We start from the raw sequence: 22,184 nt of genomic DNA, 5'->3' as shown, positions 1-22,184 counted from the left end.
CCCTACACGTTTCGCCAACAGGCTTCGTCAGGCTCATCTGTTCGTCTTGCAGTAGTTCTTCAAAAAGGGTAAAAGATTAGTGGGCCTGATTTGCACCATCAGCCTTGACCTTGTATTTTATCTCCTGTGACTGGAGCAGCTCTTTGTTTCCTTGTTATACCAAATCAGACCATTGGTCCATCAAGACCAGCAGCAAGTCTCCAGGATCTCACGCAGAGGTCTGTCACAGCTCCTATCACCTGATCCCTTTAAATGGAGATGCTGGGGATTGAAGCTGGGACCTTCTGTTTGCTAGCTAGATGTTCTACCACTGAACCATGGCCCTTCCCCATGGGGAAATTAGATAAACATATAGAGCAGAGGTCCATCAGTGGCTTTTAGCCACAAGGTATAGATAGGAACTCTCGGTCTGGGGCAAGTGATGCTCTGTATTCTTGGTGCTTGAGGAGGGGCAACAGTGGGAGGGCTTCTAGTGTCCTGGCCCCACTGCTGGACCTCCTGGAGGCACCTGGTATTCTTAGCCACTGTGTGACAGAGTGTTGGACTGGATGAGCCACTGGCCTGATCCAACATTGGCTTCTCTTATGTTCTTATGGGAGATGGAGCCCTGGGGGTTGATTTGAGTATGAGACAGAGCTAGAATGATCCATAAAGGCTGATCTCTCTGTTGGAGCCTATCTGTTGACTGTGAAAAGTAGTCCAATGGCATCAGTTGCTATGGCTGCTTACTGAGGATGCTGGTATCCCAGGAGACTCAGCCTACTCATTCACGCTTTACATGCACACACATGCATGGAAACCGCAGGACCAGGAGAAGACAGCACCTCTAATGATCTGGTTCTCCACTGTGCAGTCGTAGTACCACTCTGGCCAGCGTGTAACCACTGTGGTGTGACCAAAGAGTGGTAACGGTTGCCAGCAGATGATGTAGGACAGGCTTTCCTGCTGTCACCCAAACCATGCGTGTTGCAGAACACCTCTTTTTTCTTTTTTCTTTTGCAAACCCCGCAGGAGGCAAGCATGCTCTAGATTTCAACCTTGTGTGTCCCCCCCCCACGCCCCTGTCATCACCCTCCTTCTCCTTCCCATCAGTGGCTCCTCTTTGCAAATCCTCCCTCTGTTATATCTGGATTAACCACAAATCTCCCTTGATTATCCAGTTACTGTCGAGACAGACAACCTGTTGGCACACGTTTGATTACTGAGTCCTAGGGGAGTCCCTTGCAACAGAGCCAGAACCAGTGTCGGCCGGACTCACGTGCAGCCCACGCAGCGTCATCTAGGCCGTCTCCGAAGTCACTTTTGCCGGCTTGATTTCTCAATAATAGGCTTCGTGCCGCAGCCCTTAAGCTCCTGAAAGCAATCTGAAAACCGCTTCCCCCCTTTCCATTTACATAAACACAAGTGGATCAGAAGGCATAATCATCGTTTTATGCATTATTTGGGGGCTTTGGAGCCGGCTTGCTAATGCGATGTCAGCGTTTGAAGCCTTGAAAACACTACAATAGGAAAAACGTTGACATGCAAGAAAAGCCACACTAAAGTAAACAATAAATAATACAATATCTAATGCAGCAGTCGGCGACACGCCGCCTTGGCTCGCTGAATGGGGAAAGTGCGAACAAACCGGGCTTGCAAAGCCAGCCTCATGCCCAAGTACACCTCATTAGAAGGGACGTCACTCAAATCCAAACTTGCCTGCGTGCCAAGCCACAGGGAGGATAGCCTGCGATTTGGCTAGTCAGTGGGAAATCACTGGGTTGGCCTGAGACCCCGACATCACACAGACTTCCGCAGGCGGAGCCTTGGCACAAAGAGAGCCACAAAGATGTCAAACCTCCCATCTACTTCCTTTCAAAAACTAAAGATTTATTTCATTTCTACCATGTGCAAAAGGAACCTGTGATTATTTCTTTAGCCATTTCCATACACTATTTTCCCCCTATAAAAAGCATTTGCTGAGTGCCAGATTTGTATAGTGGTTAAGAGCACGGACTCTAATCTGGGAGAACTGTGTTTGATTCCCCACTCCTCCACATGCAGCTGCTGGTGTGACCTTGGGTCACTCACAAGTTCTTTCAGAGCTGTTTTTCTCTTGAGCAGTTCTCAAGAGAGCTCTCTCAGCCCCACCTACCTCACAGGGTGTCTGCTGTGGGGAGGAGAAGGGAAAGTGATTGTAAGCTGCTCTGAGACTCCTTCGGGTACTGAAAGGCGGGGTATAAATTCAATCTATTCTTCTTCTAAGTAGTGCTTGCAAGCAATGCTTCCTCTAAGCTATGGAGTCTTGTGAGAAAATATTCTACTCTGTGAGCTACTGGCATTAAAGTTGTGAGCAAGCGATGTGGCCACTGCATAAATCAGTTTGCTCTGGAGCCATCCTTCCTGAGCGAAGACAAAAATGTGTGCACCAGAGGCTAAAAAACTGTGAGCTAGCTCACACTAGCTCAGCTTAGAGGGAACACTGTTTGGAAGTCAATAAAGCACTGAGCCGGGTGCCATCAATCATTTCTACATGCACAAGGGGGAGGGGTTTTGCTTACTGATCTGCCGGTGGGGTTGACAGCCTCAATACGGGGCCTGGAGATCTTCCAGAACTGCAACTGATCTCCAAGCTACAGACACCCAGTCCCCCAGAAGCAATGGCAGCTTCGGGGAGCAGAACGTAAGGCAACCTACCTCACTGTGGTCCCTACTCAAATCGCTGCCCTCTCCTGGAATTTACCAGTCCAGTGTTGGTAAACCTACAGCCTTGACCCCTTGAATGGCATTTTAGGATCTGGACAGGTGGTTTATGAGAGGCTGAAACCACTTAATAAACTCTGCACTCTTCGGAGTTCTCTCTGCACTCTTCGGAGCTAACTCCCTGTTTGACTCGGTAGGGAAATTCACCTCTCACTAGAAGATCTATCCCCTTTCCTTGGTCTAAATGAGAGTCTCTGTCTAACTACACACTAATCTTTGCCAACTTTGTGCAGTTCTCCTGTCTATGTTAAATAGAGTTGCCAAGTCGTTGCAGTCGCCGCAGCGGGGGACTCCCATAGAGTTTTCCCTCTGATGGTCGTGGCCCCGCCCCCAGTGTGCCCGGCGTCCTAACATCACTTCCGGGTGACATGCGTGCGGCGTGCGCACGCACGCTCCAGTCGCCACCCGGGAATCCCCCGCTGCGCCGACTGCAACGACTTGGCAACCCTACCTCGATGGGGTATGAGGTCATTAAGTCCACCCTCCAAAGCAGTCCCGTTCTCCCAGGGAAACTGAACTTTGCCATCTGGAAATCGGTTGTAATTCTGGGAGATCACCAAGCCCGACCTGGAAGTTGGCAACCCTAGCTTTTACCCCATTGGGCCGCTCCGTCACCCCAAGCACCCACTCAGCCTGCCTGTAACACCCACGGGAATAGCCATAGGACCGCCGGTGCTTCCACTAAGCCCCCTCTCAGGCCACATCCCAGGGTCCCTCACCTGGCCTCACCCGCTGCCCAGAACGTCTTAACAGTCTACTCATGAACCACCAGCGCTTCCCGATCGTGCAATGGCATCAGACCTTTCTATTTGGCAGCAACGTGCTTGGATTGCACTGAAGTTTGATGCTCCGGCGGCATAACAAAGCCCCTGTTCTCGTTTCCTAGGGAATGGAGAGGCGGCATCGACGGTTTCTATCCACACGCCTTGGCTGGCCTGTGTTGGTTGTGGGGGGGGGGGTTAGGCTGGGAAGAGATCCGAGCCACTGAGAATCCACGCACAATGGAATACCGGCTTGGCAGAAGGGTTGCCGCTGAGATTTTCCCCCTCTCCCCTGCGGCTTTGAGTAGACCTGGCATGCCGGTGGAGGAGGAGGCCAAGAGCAAGGCCTGCCTTGAGTGTGAACAGTCGGGAGGTGAAAGGTGTGGAGAGCGAGAGAAGGGAGAACCGGTCAAAGGGCCCATTAATTTACAAGTGCTTTCGGTGTCGGACACATTAAATGTAAGAGTATCAAATTCTCCCTCTGGGCAAGAGATAATAGAGCAGCAGAGGCAGAGCTTCTGATTTATTATTAAGAAAGAACAAGGTGTGAGCACTGAGAGGTTTGGAGGGGGGGGGAGAGAAGAAGCGACTGCTCCCTGCCTCCTCCCTCTGCCCTTCGATCTGCAATGATTCTAACATGAAATGGCATTACCAGATCCACAGAGGAAAGGGTGCGCAACCTGCAGGGTTGTGGGAGCAAGGTAGCGTTGCCAGCTCTGGCTTGGGAAATATCTGGAGATTTGGGGGGGGGAGAGCCCGAGGAGGTGTTTGGGGAGGGGAGGGGCTTCAGCGGAGTATAATGCTGTAGATTCCAGCTTCCAAAGCGGCCATATTCTCCAGGGGAACTGGTCTGTGTCTTACGCAGTGTTCCCTCTAAGCTGAGTTAGTGTGAGCTAGCTCACAGTTCTTTAGCCTCTGGCTCACGCATTTTTGTCTCAGCTCAGGAAGGAGGGCTCCAGAGCAAACTCATTGATGCAGTAGCCAAATCGCTTGCTCACTACTTTAAAGCCAGTAGCTCACAAAGTAGAGGTTTTGCTCACAAGACTCCACAGCTTAGAAGGGAACACTGGTCTTAGGGTTAATGAAAAAAGAACTGTGACAATTTAGCGCTTGGTACTATATTCAGCGGAGTATAATGCTGTAGATTCCAGCTTCCAAAGCGGCCATATTCTCCAGGGGAACTGGTCTGTGTCTTAGGGTTGCCAGGTCCCCCTTGGCCACCAGCAGGGGATCAGTTGCCAGATCCAGGTTGGGAAACTCCTGGAGGTTTGGGGGTGGAGCCTGGGGAGGACAGGGACCTCAGTGGGATACAGTACCACGAAGTCCACCCCTCAAAGCATTCATTTTCTCCAGAGGAACTGATCTCTGTAGTCTGGAGAGGCGCTGTGATCCGGGGGACCCCCAGGTCTCACCTGGAGGCTGGCATCCCTATCCATGTCCACTGGAGATCAGTTGTAATAGCAGAAGCTCTCCAGCCACCGCCTGGAGGTTGGCAACTGTTATGTATTGGGTTTCAATACACTAAAGCAACCCTAGAGAAGACAATAGGTAGCACACAAGAAGCACTTTGACTCACGAAACGTCATTGACTTTTGGAATTCACTGCCACTCGATGTCTCAATGGATATGAGTTTATATAGCGTTCGAAGGGAATCGGGTCCATTTCCCAGTGACTTTTAGCCAGCATGCCCAAATGTATTTATTTACCTGCATTTATGACCTGCCTTGAGGAGCTGCGGTGGCTCAAGTGGTTAAGACGCTGAACTGCAGGCTGTGGGAGGTCAGTAGTTCAGCAGTTCGAGACCCGGGTGCCGCATGATGGTGTGAGCTCCCATCTCTAGTTCCAGCTCCTGCCAACCTAGCAGTTCGAAAGCAAGAAATTGCAAGGAGATAAATAGGTACCGCTTCAGTGGGAAGGTAACAGCGTTCCGTGCGCCTTGGTGTTTAGTCATGCCGGCCACATGACCACGGAAACGTCTTCAGACAGCGCTGGCTCTTCAGCTTTGAAATGGAGATGAGCACCGCAACCCTAGAGTCGGATTTGACTGGCTTTCGAGCAAGGGAACCTTTACCTTTACCTATGACCTGCCTTATACCCCAATGGGAACCCAAGGGAGCTTACATTGTTCTTCTCTTCTTTTCAGCCTCACTGCACCCCCCTGAGGTAGACTGGACTGAGAGTATGTGACAATTTTAGAGTTGCCAGCTCTGGTCTGGGAATTACCTGGAGATTTGGCGGATGGAGCCGGAGAAGGCAGGGTTTGGGAAGAGGAGGGACTTCAGTGGCAGTGAAGCCATAGAGTCCACCTTCTGAAGTGGCCATTTTCTCCAGGCGAACTGATCTCTGCTGCCTGGAGATTGGTTGTCATCCCAGGAGATCTCCAGCCACCACCTGGAGGTTGGTAACCCTATGTGACAAGCCCACAGGTCAGCCAGCAAAGCTTCCGTGGCAAGACAACTGAACCTGGATCTCACGGATGCTAAACTGGCACCCCAGGACCGTAGCCGGGATTTTGTCATTCGGGGGGCCTTTAAATAAGTCAGGGGGCACTAATGTCACAAAATGAAAAATATATTTTTTTTAAAACTCACTTTTGCAGTATTCGCACTCTGCCTGCCTAAGTGGGAAGGCAAGTCGCGCTTGGGAAAGGGGCGGTGGTGGAGAGTCCTCCAGGTGGCCCAGAGAGTTTGGAGTCCTCCGGGCGGCCCAGAGAGCTGGGGGCCTGGGGGCTGGATGGAAGTCGGGGGGCCTTGGCAGGAAGTGGGGGGGCAGGCCCCGAAATGCCCCACTGTAGCTACGGGCCTGTGACACCCTGACCACTACATCACACTGCTCTGTGGTACCTCCATGGACAGAGGCAATATACTTTGGTTTTGCAGTGGATGTAGGCCAACGATAAAGAGAAGGTTTACCTTCCAGTGGCATCTGGGCAGCCACTATGGAATGGGTTGATCCAGAAGGGCTCTTCTTATGGCTACACAATCTGTTTTATCTGTGGGACTTAAGTATATAAAGACAAAGTAGCGAGACTTTGTGGGTGAGAGAAGACTGGAGAATCCATGTGTCTCGCTTTGATCCTAACCTCCCTGAAAGAAGGATCTGGCAGCCGGTGCCGTGACAGACCTCCGCCTGCGACCCTGGAGAGCTGCTGCCAGTCTGAGAAGACAATACTGACCTCCGTGGACCAACAGCCTGACTCAGTATAAGGGCATTACCAGTACAAATGGTTTATCATCACAAAAAGTTTAGGTGGCTGAAGACAAAAAGTGTATGACTGGCTGAAGTCAGAGAGACAATACTTTTCCTGATAATCCACCAGCTTGACTCAGTAAAATACAACTTCACGTGCTCATCATAGCAGGACAGAAGAAACTGAGTGTATGCACAACAGGCAACCAATAGATTGGTGCAGCGTAGACTTGTGTTCACCAGTTTGGTGTAGTGGTTAAGAGCTGTTGTTGTTGTTCAGTCGCATAGTCAAGTCCGACTCTTCGCAACCCCATGGACCAGATCACGTCAGGCCCTCCTGTCTTCCGCCGTCCTCTGAAGTTGGCTCAGTTTCATGTTCGTTGCATCGATGACACTGTCTAACCATCTCATCCTTTGCCGTCCCCATCTTCTTTGACCTTCAATCTTTCCCACCATCAGGGTCTTCTCCAGTGAGTGCTCCCTTCTCATTTGGTGGCCAAAGTATTTGCACTTCAGTTTCATCTGGCCTTCCAGGGAACAGTCAGGGTTGATTTCTTTTAGGATTGACTGATTTGATCTTCTTGCAGTCCAAGGGACTCTCAAGAGTCTTCTCCAGCACCATAGTTCAAAAGAATCTATTCTTCGGCGCTCGGCCTTCTTATAGTCCAACTCTCACAGCCATACATGACTACTGGGAATACCATTGCTTTGACCATGTGGACTTTTGTTGGCAGGGTGATGTCTCTACTTTTTATCGTGCTGTCTAGGTTCGCCATCGCTTTCCTATACATTGTTATTTTCTCGGTTGAAATTGAAAGCTTGCTCCACTCAGTGCTCCAAAAGAGATACTTGAACGGCTCACCTCCCATTAAGGAAATTCGAATTACTTCTCACCAACCTTTTATTTTTGGCTGTGATCAACCAGCAGTTGCTAGTGAAAATGAGGGTGCTCAAGAAGAGACGAGAAGGCGGCCCTTGAAGATACTGGGCCATGCGGCTCCCACACACTCAGGCATACCTCAGAAATCTGACAGGGGCTCAACATTCAGGGAGGGGGGGGGAGAGCTGGTCACTCTAGAGATCTGTGGAACTGGCCTCATTGTAGGTAGGGTTGCCAAGCTCCAGGTGGTGGCTGGAGATCCCCTCTGTTACAACTGATCTCCAGGGAACAGAGATCAGTCCAGCTGGAGAAAATGGCTGCTTTTGAGGGTGGACTCTATGGCACTGCACTCCGTTAAAGCTTCTCCCCAAGCCCTGCCATCCTCAGGCTCCACTGCCCCCAAAATCTCCAGGTATTTCCCAAATCAGAACTGGCAGCCCCAGTTACAAGATATGTTTACGTACATTAGAAAGCCAGTTTGGTGTAGTGGTTAAGTGTGCGGACTCTAATCTGGAAGAACCGGGTTTGATTCCCCCACTCCTCCACTTGCAGCTGCTGGATAACCCTGGGCAGGCCATAGTTCTGTCAAGGGCCGTTCTCTCAAGGACAGTTCTTGAAAGAGCTCTCTCAGCCCCACCTACCTCCCAGGGTGTCTGTTGTGGGGAGCGGAAGGGAAAGGAATTTGTAAGAAACTCTGAGACTCCGAGTGAAGGGCGAGGTATACATCCAATCTCTTCTCTTCTTCTTCTTCTAGATTCAGGTCTTCTTGGTGTGAGGTTAGAGCCCTCGTCTTGTCCCCATGGAGGAAACTGCAGCTTCAGAGAGTGGCTTCTATGCAGGGATGCCACCTCTGGTTTGGGAAATACCTGGAGATTTGGGGGGTGGAGTGAGGAGACCTAATCAGGGTACAGTGCCATGGAGTCTACTCTCCGAAGCAGCCACAGTCTATGGGGGAGCTGATCTCTATCATCTGGAGATACTAGGAGATCTCCCGACCCCATCAGGAGGTTGGCAGCCCTAACTCTATGGCATGACACCCCGGCCAAGTTCCATCCTTTGCCGAGACTTGGCCCTCCCATGAACTGCCCCTAAATCTCCAGGAATTCCCTGACTGGAGTTGGCCGTTCTGGTTGGCGACAGACGGAGGGGCTCCATTCCTCCCACTGCGGTCTTGGTCCACTTCCCTTCCTGCTCTTGAAAAGCAAGCCAGCACGAAACAGGGACCGTCTGCCAAACTGACCTCAATCTGTCAAGACATCATTCCCGCCCTCTTCTTTCAAAATGGGAAAATAAAAAAAAAGTATGGGAAATGTTTGCTTGTAAAACTAAAGCAACTAAACTACAAAGCGGGGAGGGGAGGAAGAAGACGACAGCCAAAGAGAGCGTTGAGTGCTTGGCTCACAAAAAAACCCCCAAACTACTAAAGAATTAGGTGACGGGCTGAAAGTGCAAAACACAAAAGCCAGAGAGGAGAAGGTATTAAAAGGCACTGATGATTTCACCTGCCTGTTATTATGACAAACTCCTCTGAAGAAGCAACAACTTCTCAGCATCACCAATACTAGCCTACAGCAAAATCACCTTGAGGCATATTCACAAGAGACATGCAGTTGGTTAAAGAAGGCAATCTACTTTTATAAAGGCCAACATGCCCACGAGACCAACCACACTCCTGTGCTGCATAAGCAGGACTGGAAACTTGCTCCTTTAAAGAGCCAGTGCAGTGTTGTGGTTGAGAGCAGCAAACTCTAATCTGGAGAACAGGGTTTGATTCCCCACTCCTCCACATGAAGCCCGCTGGGTGACCTTGGGCCAGTCACAGTTCTCTCAGAACTCTCTCTGCCACACCTACCTCACAAGGTGAGGGGGAGAGGAAGAGAAGGCAATTGTGAGCTGCTTTGAGACTCTGTGGAGTAGAGAGAAGTGGGGTATAAGAACCTCTTTTGCGTCTAAAAATAAAGCAGAGAGTCTTCACCTTGCATTTCATTCTGTGGTGTCCCTGTCACTGATATGCATTTGAGGTGCACACTCAGACCTCATGCTGGTATCCTTCACAGGGCCCAGGACACACACTCTGGGGTCCATCGGTCCTCCTAGATCCTGAATCACAGATCCCTTCTTACCTCTTCCCAAAAGATTTAACATTTACCTAGCTCCTTATAGCACTTGATGAAGTTCAGAAAACTTAGAGAAAAGCCCAACTGCATCAATTGTGCTTATCATACACACACACACACACATCACCCTCTGTGTATCACAGTCATAAAGTAAGCAGACGGTGCCGTGCATACGCCATGTGTAATTGGGATGTCTGGGACTGTAAACATCAATTATTACTAATATTATTTATTAGGCCTCAATTGGCGGCTGCCGAGGGTGAACAATAACGATTTTATCGAGCCAAGTAGTAAATATTGACCCCAGAGAAGTCAAGACTCTTATTATTTTCTGCAAGGGACAATAAATCTTGATATTAGCTGAAGGGGGGGGAAGAGTCAATATATTTGTTTAAATACACATTCAGTGGTGTCATCTTCCACATCGGCACAGACGCAGAGAGTCAAAGACGGCCCTCCTTTCGCTCAAGACAGTCACTTAGTGCCACATGCCCACCCCATGCTGGGGAAAACAAGCTTGAACTCCCAGTAGCGATTTGCTGTTTGAGCTGTCTTTTGTGGAAGAGGGAACTTGGCAAGAGGCTCCGCTTCTCTCCTCCTTGGCAATCCTGAAAACATGCAAATTTGCATCCTCAAACACCATCGCCCTGTTTGGGAAACACGATACGTGCCTTTTGCCAGTTCCCTCTGTGTAAACAAGCGGCAATCAGGCCATCTTTGCGGAGAGGAGAACTAATGTGGTGGAGTGCTAAGAGACGCCGACGACAAGCCTTCACAGATGAGAGGGGCTACAAGGTGAACCAGAAAAGCTCAAGTTTGCCCTTGTCACATACTCAAGCCAAAGAGAGGTTTTTGTTTTTACTGTTTCTGCCTCTTTGCCAGTGGGCATGAAGGGAGGGGCTATGCGGGCATCATAAAGCCCTAACTCTGAGCGGTTTTACATATACATTATTGAGAAGAAGTAAGATGTGAAGGTGGGGATTAGGTTTGGGATGGAATCCCCGGACGATTCTGCATCTACCATTCGCCCCACATTTTCTCAACTGGGAGGGGAAACTGCAGCTCAAAACCACATTCGAATACCCCAGGGCAACGCCGTACTGACTGCAAAATCACTCCTGATTGGGCATAAATGTATGCAGAAGGTACCATAAAACCCGATGAGCAAAGAAAGTGAAAGCGGCATGCAATGCAGAGGGGAATTTCTGTTAAAACATGGGTTTCATAAAACAACAGAGGGAAAAGCCAATGCAGAATCAACGCGGAGCCAGTTTGGTGTAGTGGTTAAGTGTGCGGACTCTAATCTGGGAGAGCCGGGTTTGAGTCCCCACTCCTCCACTTGCACCTGCTGGATGACCTTGGGCCAGTCACAAGCTCTGGCACAGCTGTTCTTGAAAAAGAGCAGTTTGTGTCAGAGTTCTTTCAGCCCCACCCACCTCACAGGGTGTCTGTTGTGGGGAGGGGAAGGGAAAGGAGTTTGTAAGGCGCTCTGAGACACCTTTGGGTAGTGAAGGGCGGGGTATAAATCCAATCTCTTCTTCTTCTTCCTGAGGGAGCCATACAGCTGATTTGCTTTGCTGTTACCAGGTTTGCTCAGCTGATCCCAGGGGAAGGGCTTTCTCAGTGATGGCCTCTACCTTGTGGAATGCACTCTCTGATGAAGCCGACACCCCCACAGGATTTGCTTCGTTTCTGCAGGGCTTGTAAGGCCAAATTATTCAGGCTGGCCTTTGGAAGTTAACCAGATGCTCTGGGCTGGTTTGACAGTGGTATGACGCTGACTCATGTATTTCAATTTTACATGGATTATTAGATCTCGTTGCTTTTTAAGTTATTTATAATGGTGTTGCCTTAAGTGTCGGAAGTTGCCGGAAGACCCCTTGGGTGAGTGGTGTGCTGGCAATTGAAAAACCTAATAAATAAATTAAATAAAGGCTTCTGAGAGGATCTTGGGCCAGTCACGCTCTCTCTCAGCTCATCTCACAGAACGGATGTGAGGAAGGAGGAGGAGACTGCATTTATACCCTGCCCTTCACTCAGCGTCTCAGAGCAGCTTACAAACTCCTTTCCCTTCCCCTCCCCACCACAGACACCCTGTGGGGTAGGTGGGGCTGAGAGAGCTCTGACAGAAACGGCTCTTTTTCAAGAACAGCTCTGACAGAACTATGGCTTGCCCAAGGTCATCCAGCAGGTGCAAGTGGAGGAGTGGGGAATCAAACCCGGTTCTCCCAGACTAGAATCCGCATGCTTAACCACTACACCAAACTGGCTCTCATTCAGACATACCACCCTGAGCTCCTTGTGCGCGTTATGTGCCGCCAAGTTGCTTCCGATTTATGGCAACAATGTGAATTAATGACCTCCAAAGTGTCCTGTCATTAACAGCCTTGCTGAGGTCTTGCAAACTGAAGGGCGTGACTTTCTTTACTCAGCCTATCCATCTCCCGTTGGGTCTTCCTCGTTTCCTGCCGCCTTCAACTTTTCCCAGCATTATTGTCTTTTCCCGTGATTCCTGTCTTCTCATAATGTGACCAAAGTACAATAACCTTCGTTTAGTCTTTTTAGCTTCTAGGGAGAATTCAGGCTTAATTTGGTCTAAAACCCACTGATTTGACTTTTGGGTGATCCACAATATCCATAAAACTCTCTTCCGACACCACATTTCAAATGAGCTTCCTAGAGAGAGGAAAATGCAAGGATGGAGACTATTTTATATTCTTGGAGCACACTTTGCAGCTGTCTTCTATACAGCCCCAGATTTCCTGTCGTGCTTCAATGGGAAGGGCTACAGCATTTAGGCAGTAGATCTGCCTCTTGGCTCTGTCTTCCAAAAGAAACGTATCCAGGTATGTGTTACCCCCCCTCCCGGGAAATTCTCACCACCTGGGGAAGTAGAACACACAACAGGATACCCATGAAGGATCCTGCAGTAAAAGTCACCTGCATGAGCTGACACTTCAGCAGCTGGTCACAGGAGAAAAGGCCAAACACCAGTAGCCTCAGTGTGTGCCTTTCCTCAGATAAACAGCTTTACAAAATGGTAGGAAGAGTGACGGGGCTATAGAAACTTCACAACACTGAAGGATGCACCAATGCCAGAATACAAATTCAACTGTCCAAGGATCTTACAGAAATGCAAAAAATATAAGGGAAATAACTAGGCATTCAGATGGACTGGGTGGAGATCTGGGCATTCAATACTTTGGAAACCTCTAATTCGCCTGCTGAAAATACACGAGGAAATGAAATCTGGGGACTTAAAGCCTCCAAACACAAGACCCCCATCTCTGAATTGCATGTTCTTCCTGCTTGCATGAGGCTTTGCATGATGGCATTTAACAGTTACAACTTTGAATGTTCCTGCTCGCACAGCCACCTCCACCCGTCTGTGCTATCCCCTGGTCCAGTGACAACAAAATATTACAGCCAGCCCCAAATGTCATACTCACACCTAAAAAGACAAAGTTAATTAAATTAAAGGCGAGGGGGAGGAAGTCAGTCAAAATCTGCCACCCAAGATTGCCTGCTGCTTCATTTTACTCCACAGAAAAGATGGCTTTGCAGGAGATCCCCAGAAGAATTTTGTTAGGGAGATACAGGGAAATGCGGTGGGGGGGGGAAGGGGGGGTACTTGGCTTAACAAAGATTTCATCCCATCTATCGGCAAAGGAGACAGCAAGTCAGTAATAAACACAAAAGCTGCTTTTGCCCATTTAAGCAAAACTTGTGAGTGGCATAGCAGCACAGTTTGTAATTATGCATAACCAAGACTTAAAAAAAAATTAAAAAGCTGTGTCGTCTAAATTTTAATCCCCGCCACGATCTCTCCATCGCAATTGTTTGACAGGGTGCAAAGCTATGTCACTCCCCTGGTGGGTGGAACAGCAGAAGGGGAGTGGGGGGGAAATCTGGAAACCGCAATCTGCTCTCCTCGCTGTCCACATGGACTCCGCGCCCGCCAAGGAAGTCGCTCCTTTGGAATTCGGCGGTGGCGAGATCCCTCTGCGACGGTGACGAGTGAACTCAAAGCCAGGCTCCCACACCCGGGCAAGGGGGGGGGGGGGGGGGGGGGGGGGAGAGCGAGCTGCCAGTCCTCTAAGCTTCTCCCCTTCCAGGAAAACTCCCTCTATCCAGGGACAGGAGGAGGAGACGAGCAGACACAGCAAGCCAGAGAAGCAGCAAAGGAACAAAAAAAAAAAAGGCAAGAGACAGACAGAGCTGATCAGAAGACATTAAAATGGAACAAGTCCTCCCAAGGGGAAAGGAGGTGATTGCTGGAAAGAGGGAAGCAAATGCAACACACACACACTCTCTCTCTCTCTCTCTCTCTCCAGAAGCTGATGTGTCCCATGTGGAGCCCGGGAACTGGATGGCGCGTGCTGAAGGGACAGCTCCGTAGCAAATCAGAAATCTCATATTAATCAACGGCTCGGGCCCCCCCCCCCCCGGGAGCTAATCTCCCCCGTTCTCTCCTATGGCCTCTCTGCTAATCAGATGTGAGGACCTGGGAAAGCGCCTCGTCTTGCAGACCCCAAGAAGGGAGAAGCAGCAACCTGCTCCTAGAACGAGACACCTTTCTCATAGGTAGCTGGGAGAAAATTTAAGAACCAAAAAAACCCCAAAAGCCCACAGAGAAGACTGAGGACCTGGGAAAGCGCCTCGTCTTGCATACCCCAAGAAGGGAGGAGCTGCAACCTGCTCCTAGAAGGAGACGCCTTTCTCATAGGTAGTTGCGAGAAAATTTAAGAACAAAACAAAACCAAAAGCCCACAGAGTAGAGCAGTCTGGGTTAAAGGGCGAGAACCTGAACTCCACCAAAGGAGAGAAGAGGCAGCGGGGAGACGGAGGGGCTTGACTTCAGATGTGGACCGCTTCCTGAAAAGACCTGCAGGATCAATAGGGCGAGGCTGGGTTTTTTGCAAGCCAGGGGAAAGGCTACCGAGATGGGATAGAGGCATTTTTTTATCAGCTCGGGGGCCATTCTGCTTTCTCTTGCTTTAAGATCAAACCCCGCCCCCCAGCCCTGATGCAATGCCCATCCCATTTTTTTTTTTAACCTGCAAGAGACACGGAGGGGGCTTTTCAAAGTTCCGCCAGAAACCTGCATTAAGAAATAATGCCTTTGTTCTCTCTCTTCCACCCACACGTCCCTTTTCATCCCCATCACCTGCTTCATGCTCTTCCAGTGGTCATCTTTCCTCTGGTCTCCACCCCCCTTAGCTTCTCTACCTCCTGGGACCTAGCCACAATCTTCAGCCTGTCCCAAATGAGGCTGCTCTTGACACAAGGGTGAGGTTTTTATTCTTAGCCAAACTGACAAGTTTCCCTTCCCTCACAGAAGATGGACTTCAAAAACAGCTGGAACAATCATGAACAGCTGGAATAATCACAGATCCCCCCCAGTTTAGCTAATCACCACCTTTGTTGTCACAAGCACAATACAGCACAGTTTACAGACTATTTTTATTTATTTATTTCATTTATATTCCGCCTTTCCTGCACGGAATACAGGTCGGTTGGTGGTTGACAGTGCCGTCAAGTCACAGCTGACATAGCAAACTCTGCTGGAGTTCTCAAGGCAAGAGTCGTTCAGGGGTGGTTTGCCATTGCCTGCCTCTGTATCACAGCCCTGCTGTTGCTTGAAGGTCTCCTGTCCAAATACTAGCTACAGTCCACCCTGTTTTGGGTTACTACATTTTAAAAGACAGTGCCATGAAACAGACTGTGCCTTACAACAAACACCACAATAAAACTGCCTAATATGTTCATAGCTGTTAAAATGACAACTATGCAAGTTCCCAGTTGGAATGGCAGAACAAGAAAAGGTATGTCATAGGAGCTTTGCTTTCAAGACAAATCCAACAGCATATTTGGACAAGGGTCCTATGGGCCACGGTGGTTCAGAGGTTAAGATGCTGAGCTGCAGCCCAGAAGGTCTGTAGTTTGGCAGTTCCAGACCTAAGTGCCGCGGGACAGAGTGAGCTTCCGTCTCTGGTCCCAGCTCCTGCCAACCTAGCAGTTTGAAAGTAAGAAGTTGCAAGTAGATAAATAGGTACCACTTTGGTGAGAAGGTAACAGCATTCTGTTCACCTTGGCATTTAGTCATGCCGGCCACATGACCACAGAAATGTCTTCGGACAGCGCTGGCTCTTTGGCTTGGAAACAGAGATAAGCACTGTCCCCTAGAGTCGGATTCGACTGGCTTTTGAGCAAGGGAAACTATTACTTTGACCTATGGGCTAGGCCAGCAGAAGAATCAGCTTCCGCTATGGTTCCCTAAAGACCAGTCTTAGCAACCAGTAGCTTCCAAGAGCCTAGCATACATATGGAGAATTTCCTTGAGGGGGAAAAAAGATAACCTTTGTTGTACTGCATGTTTAAATTTAGAAAAATAGAGCTTCATCAAATATTTGTCAGGAAGTTCATCTTCACGTCGAGCTAATCTGCTTGCACAGATGGCCCACGTCTAGCCATCTGATTCTGCAAGCTTCGAAACATGAAATTTATATCAAGTTCATATCTTGGGGGGGGGGTAGTCAGATCAAATTCATATCTTGACTATGTCGACTGGTACCATTCTACAACTGAGCTATACCCAAAAGGCACCATTCATCACCTATTAAGTTGAGGTGCAGAAACGCTGTAAACCCAGACCACCATGGGGTGGGATACAGGCACAAAGCCTAGTCAACCTTTTCCTTCCTTCCTTCCTGTCAAGTCACAGTCAGCTCACAGTGATCCCTGTATGGTTTTCATGGCAAGGGACAAACAGAGGTGGCTTGACAATTGCCTGCTTGTGTACAGTGACCCTAGTATTCCTTGGTGGTCTTCCACCCAAATACTGACCAGGGCCCACCCTGCATAGCTTCCAAGATCTGATAAGAGCAGGCTAACCTGGGCTAGTTTGGTGTAGTTGAGCCAGTCTGGTGTAGTGGTTAGGAGCACAGAGTCTAATCTGGGAGAACCAGGTTTGATTCCCTGCTCCTCCACATGCAGCTGCTGGTGTGACCTTGGGTCAGTCGCAAGTTCTTTCGGAGCTGTTCTCTCACCAGCAGTTCTTGAAAGAGCTCTCTCAGCCCCACCTACCTCACAGGCAATGCTCCCTCTAAGCTGTGGAGTCTTGTGAGCAAAAGTTCTACTTTGTGATCTACTGGCATTAGAGTTGTGAGCAAGCGATTTGGCTGCTGCATACATTAGTTTGCTCTGGAGCCCTCGTTCCTGAGCTAAGACAAAAATCTGTGAGCCGGAGGCTAAAAAACTGAGCTTGCTCACACTAATTCAGCTTAGAGGGAACACTGCTCACAGGGTGCCTGGTGTGGGGAGGGGAAGGGAAAGGAGATTGTAAGACGCTCTGAGATTCCTTTGGGTAGTGAAGGGTGGGGTATAAATCCAATCTCCTCCTCCTCCTCCTCCTATTCATGTCAGGGCCCAAACAGTTTACAAATGAGAATTCTGTTTGCAAACTGGAGGGGGGAGGGAATAATTCATCCATCTCTAAAGGCTCACACACCATTCCTTAAGTTCTACTTCAATGGCCACCACTTATTTATGTCCAGAATTTATATCCCACTTTCCTGCCCAATTAGGACCACTGAGATGGCTAATGGTGAAAAGCAGAATATTGCAAAACAATCCTAAAACCAACTTAAAACCAAAAGCAATATACATGTCTAAAAGCACATAAAAACAGTAATTAAATAATAGGGGGAGAAGAAGGGATCACTGAGGGAATGCCAAACAAGAAATCATCACCTGCTGGTGGAAGACAGCGTATCCTTGGGGAGGGAGTGTGTCACAATTTTGGTGCCAAGAGAAGACCCTCTCTCCAGTTGCCATCCGAGCCACCTGAGATGAAGGGGGCAACATGACTTGATGCTGATGCAGATGGTGCCTGCTTTAAGTGACACCCACCACCACCAGTGGCTTTTAGACTGCATCCAAAGGACCCATGATTCAACTGACCGCGGTTTCTCTTTGCAAACTATACATCCTAGAAATGCACCCAAAGCATGTACCATGCTCAGCAGGACACACAGGGGCTCTTTGTCAGGCAGGGGTGTCAAACATGCAGCCCAGGGGCCGGACTAGGCCCCCAGAGGGCTTCCGTCAGGCCCGCAGTGGAACTGGCCGTCTCCTGCTTCCAGTTCTGCTGCTGCTGCTGCATCATAGCTTGTTTCACCAGACTCTCTCAATCGCTCAGCCATTTCATGTTTTAACCTGGTTCTAGACTCAGAACTCTGAGCGTGAGATTTCGGTGGTGAATGTCAATAAACCAAAAATAGTTTTGCAGCTTACAGAGCTAATGTTTTAAGCATGTTTTTATTTTAAGGGTTTTTTTTAAAAAAAACCTTTGTGTTTGTGTCTTTTATAAAGTTTATATCTTCACGACGTGGCATTACATTTTATGACACACATGGCCTGGCCCAACAAAGTCCAATTTATGTCAGATCCATCCCTCATAACAAATGAGTTCGACACCCCTGCCCTAAAGGAAGAGGGAATGAGATGGTTAGTTTCTCTCATCACATCCCCTTACCCCATACATTTGGGGAAATTGACAAAAGGTTCAATGTAGCAGCCCAGACTAGCCTGATATTATCAGAGCTTGGAAACTAAGCAGAGTCAGTTCTTAGACTGGAGACCACCAACTGAGGTTGTTATACAGATACGGGCAATGGCAAACCACCTCTGCTCATCTCTTGCCTTGAGAACCCCATGAGATGGAATTTCATGGGGTTTCCATGAGTCAGTTGTGACTCCATGGCACCCTTTACATCTCTTTCAATGCCACTGAATGGTAGATCTGAAACTGCCCCTCTCCCCTAAAGCCAAGCATTATTTCTTACGTTACAGAGATGTGATTCCCATTGTAACAATCAGAACAGGGGCAGAGATCCCACCTCCGGCCAGTGGCTAGATCTGAACAGAAACAGCTGTGCTCAGAGCAGGAGGTGTCTCCCATTTTGCACAGCAAATTTTGGAGAAGCGCTCAAGATGTGGATGTAACACAGTGTTAACCCAGCTGGACTTTTACTTCCTAGTTCGTCCTCCCACTGATAAGTGATTCTAAGTGGCTGCCTAGGACACCACTTGGCAGGGGAACCCACTCCTGTTGTTACAGCTGAAAATTAAGGCCACCTAATGCAAGCTCCTTTGGGCCTCTGAATCAGCTGGCAGTAGGGTTGCCAGGTGGCCTGGAAAAACATGCCCGTCCCTTTAATAATACAGACTCGTTGGGATGTTGTTTACCAGGTGATGGTCCGCACCCTGAAAAGCTTCATCTAGCTCCTTTCTACGAAATGAAGCTTCCATTAAAGGGACATAACAATTGGCAACCCCTAACTGGAAGGGAAGAATGGACAGACTTCCCACTGAAATAGTGGAGGGTCAGCGAACACAGAGTGGCATGAGGACCAGCTGTGTGGGTACCTGCTCAGGCCTGGAAAGCCACAGAATGAAGACCACCGCAGGCTGCAAGAGGACAAAGCACTCCTGAATACTTCCCACATTTCCAAAAAAAAGTGCTTTGTACACAGGACCAGCCCCAGCTTATTTTGCACCCTAGGCGAGGATCCCTTCTGGTGCCCCCCCATGGTCGCCCCCCTCCCCCTGTGCATCACCCCCCTCACTTGGGTGCTGCCGCCGGTGGCCACCCACTTTGCCCGGCTGCTGCCTCACCCAGCTGCCCAGCGCCTTTCACGGCCCCTGCTGGTGGAGCCTCCCACAGGCTGGCAGGTCACAGGAATGGGCTGTGCTGGGTAAGGTGGCTTTTGGTGGGTTGGGTGGGTGCAGTTTGGTGCCCCTAAGGGCCGGCCCGCTCTAGGCAAATGCCTAGTTCGCCTAGTGAGCGAGCCGGCCCTGCTTGTACACAGGCCTGTAGCCAGGATTTTTTTTTAAGTCAGGGGGCATTTAAATTTCTTAGGGGGCACTAGCTAATTGAATGAAAGGAACACCTGGCTCCTTCCCTGCACCTGCTTGGGGGCCCTGGGCTGGATGGGAAGTCGGGGGGGCTTGCCAGTAAGTCAGGGGGCCTAGCCCCAAGATGTCCCACTGTAGCTACGAGCCTGCTTGCACATCAAAATTAACATGGCAGGTTGTCCTACGCAACTCTCCTTAGTATTCTGGCTTCCTATCTGCATAGAGTGTTTCTTTTATTAACCCAGGAGCATTCAAGAGTACATGCCCATCTTTTCCCATCTGGAGGAAACCAGCTGAGAAGGATACCACCTCCCCATAAAATGGCACCAAGGTAGAGATATGAGGTAGGGTTGGAAAGGTCAAAAGCCCCCCTGAAAAATCAACAGGGAAGGGGGAATGCCCCTGGCTCCAGAGCAACGTCAGGGCAATATACTATCTGTGGCTGTCTTCAGTCACTCTACAGGACCACACATTAAGTCCCCTCTGCTGGTTTCCTACACCTTTCCCAGCAAGTCAGTGCCAGGCATGCACTGCATTACCACTGAATTGCAATCGTACACTTTAACTCAACACGCAGGGGGTGGTACCGGGACCCCAGAGAAGAACCCCGTGCTCACCCCCATGGGGCTCTTCCCGACATTACAGAAGGCAACCTGTTTGTCATGATGTGACTCCAGCTTTCAGCATAGAGTTTTGCCCAAAAACTAGAATGTCGCTGTGTGACATCCCCAACATGATGATGTCACTTCCAGGTGCTGTCATCACATCAGGGATGTCTCGGAGCACCCACCAACCCCCCCCCCCCCCGGGGCGGGGGGGGGGAGAGAAAAAGCAAAAACCGCGACGGCCCTTCTCCAGATGGTTGTGCAGCAATTTAACACAAACTGGCACGTTCCCCGACATGAGGCAGGTGGAAACATATGGGTCATTGTCTCCCCCTCTCCCGTAAAACGCATCCAAACACTGCTTAGGAAAATCAGCAACATGCCCAGACCCCGTGCCCACCTGTCTCGGCTTCCCACACCCAGGCTGCCAGTCCTTCCTCCCCCCCCTCCAGTTTCCACCCTGCATTTCCCATGCTCGGACTCCCTCCACACCCCACTCTCCTTTCCGGTCCCCCCAGGAATCTCCCTCCGACTCCACGGAGGAGTGAATTAAGTCTCCATCCAGTCTATTGACCTCAGCTGGAAGGGTCAGAGGGGATTATAAGGAAAGTCTTTAATCAAGTTTATGGAAGGTCTCCTAAGAAGGAAGGAGACAGAAAGGGGAGGGGGTTGAAACGAAGGAGAGATGATGGGGGGGGGGGGCTCTCTCTTGAGTCTGCCTTTGAGTCCCCCTGCCAAACTAAGGGTTTATTTGGGGTTTTTTGCAACTAAGCGGAGGGGAAAGACGGAGCAAGCGGATAACTCAAGAGGACGGCTCTCTACCACCCTTTGGATCTATGCCTGAGAAGTTTCTCCACCTCCCTGCAATCTTTAGGAAAGGGGAGGGGGAAAGGAGGAAACCCAGCGGATGACACAGACTGCTAGGGCTAGATCCGACTTAGCAACGGACTCCGGGGTTTCCAACGCATCTCAGAGAGCAACCAGAACCGCACCACGGAAGGGTCTCTTCAAAGGGGGCCCCAGCAGGAGCGCAGGCTTGGCTCTCTCGCGGAGTCAGCCTCCTAGGAGCCGGGGCTGGGCTGGGCAGGGATCCCACGGCGGACCCCATCCGCCCCTCTGCGGCTTCGTCTGTCGAGCGACCCAGACAACTTTCCCCACCCCCTTTCGATGACTCGGGAATCCAGTTTTTGCACCCTCTTGGATTGGGACAGGGTGGCGTTGTGAGTGGTGTAACATGGCGCTTGGCATAGGAGCAAAGGGGGAGGGAAGAGACAGATCCCTGCCCCCAAGGAGAATGCAGTTGACGCTGTGCACAGGAGAGAGAGAGAGAGGCTGAAACGAAATCCGTGGGGGATCCGTTGTCGTTCTGGGAGATTTCCAGGTCCCACCTGGAGATTGGCAACCCTGTCCCCAGGGAGGAGGGGGTTAACAGTGGCCTATGGGAGGCAGTGAGGGCCATTGAATCCAGGCTGCAAGGTTTGGGGTGGTCTCAACCAACGCTCCCTCTAAGCTGTAGAGTCTTGTGAGCAAACATTCTGTGTTGTGAGCTCCGGGCGTTAAAGTTGCGAGCCAGCAAATTGGCTGCTGCATCAATTAGTTTGCTCTGGAGCCACATCCTTCCTGAGCGGAGACAAAAATGTATGAGCCAGAGGCTAAAAAACGGTGAGCCAGCTCACACTAACTCAGCTTAGAGGGAACACTGGTGGCAACCCGAGAATCCAACCGAGCCGCCAAAATCCGTGCCGAGGCGAGCGAGAGGCGCTCCCCTTACCTTGGAAGAGCAGCAGCGAGGCCACCCCGGCCAAGAGCGCCCAGAAGAGCGAGGGGTGCAGTTGGGCCCGAAGTCCAGTCATGGTCGCGACGGACGGAGGGGGCGTCTATCGCTGTCTCGCTCGGGCTGCTTCCCTGCCCGGCACCGGCTCCTTCCGCCGCCCCTGGCTGCCCTTCCCGGTCCCGGGGGGGCTCTGAAGC

This window comes from Gekko japonicus, unplaced genomic scaffold (assembly GCF_001447785.1).
Source record: "Gekko japonicus isolate JY-2015 unplaced genomic scaffold, Gekko_japonicus_V1.1 scaffold177, whole genome shotgun sequence".
In the NCBI taxonomy this organism is placed as follows: domain Eukaryota; kingdom Metazoa; phylum Chordata; class Lepidosauria; order Squamata; family Gekkonidae; genus Gekko; species Gekko japonicus.
The sequence above is the reverse complement of the archived record's forward strand: the minus strand, read 5'-3'. Positions refer to the sequence as shown.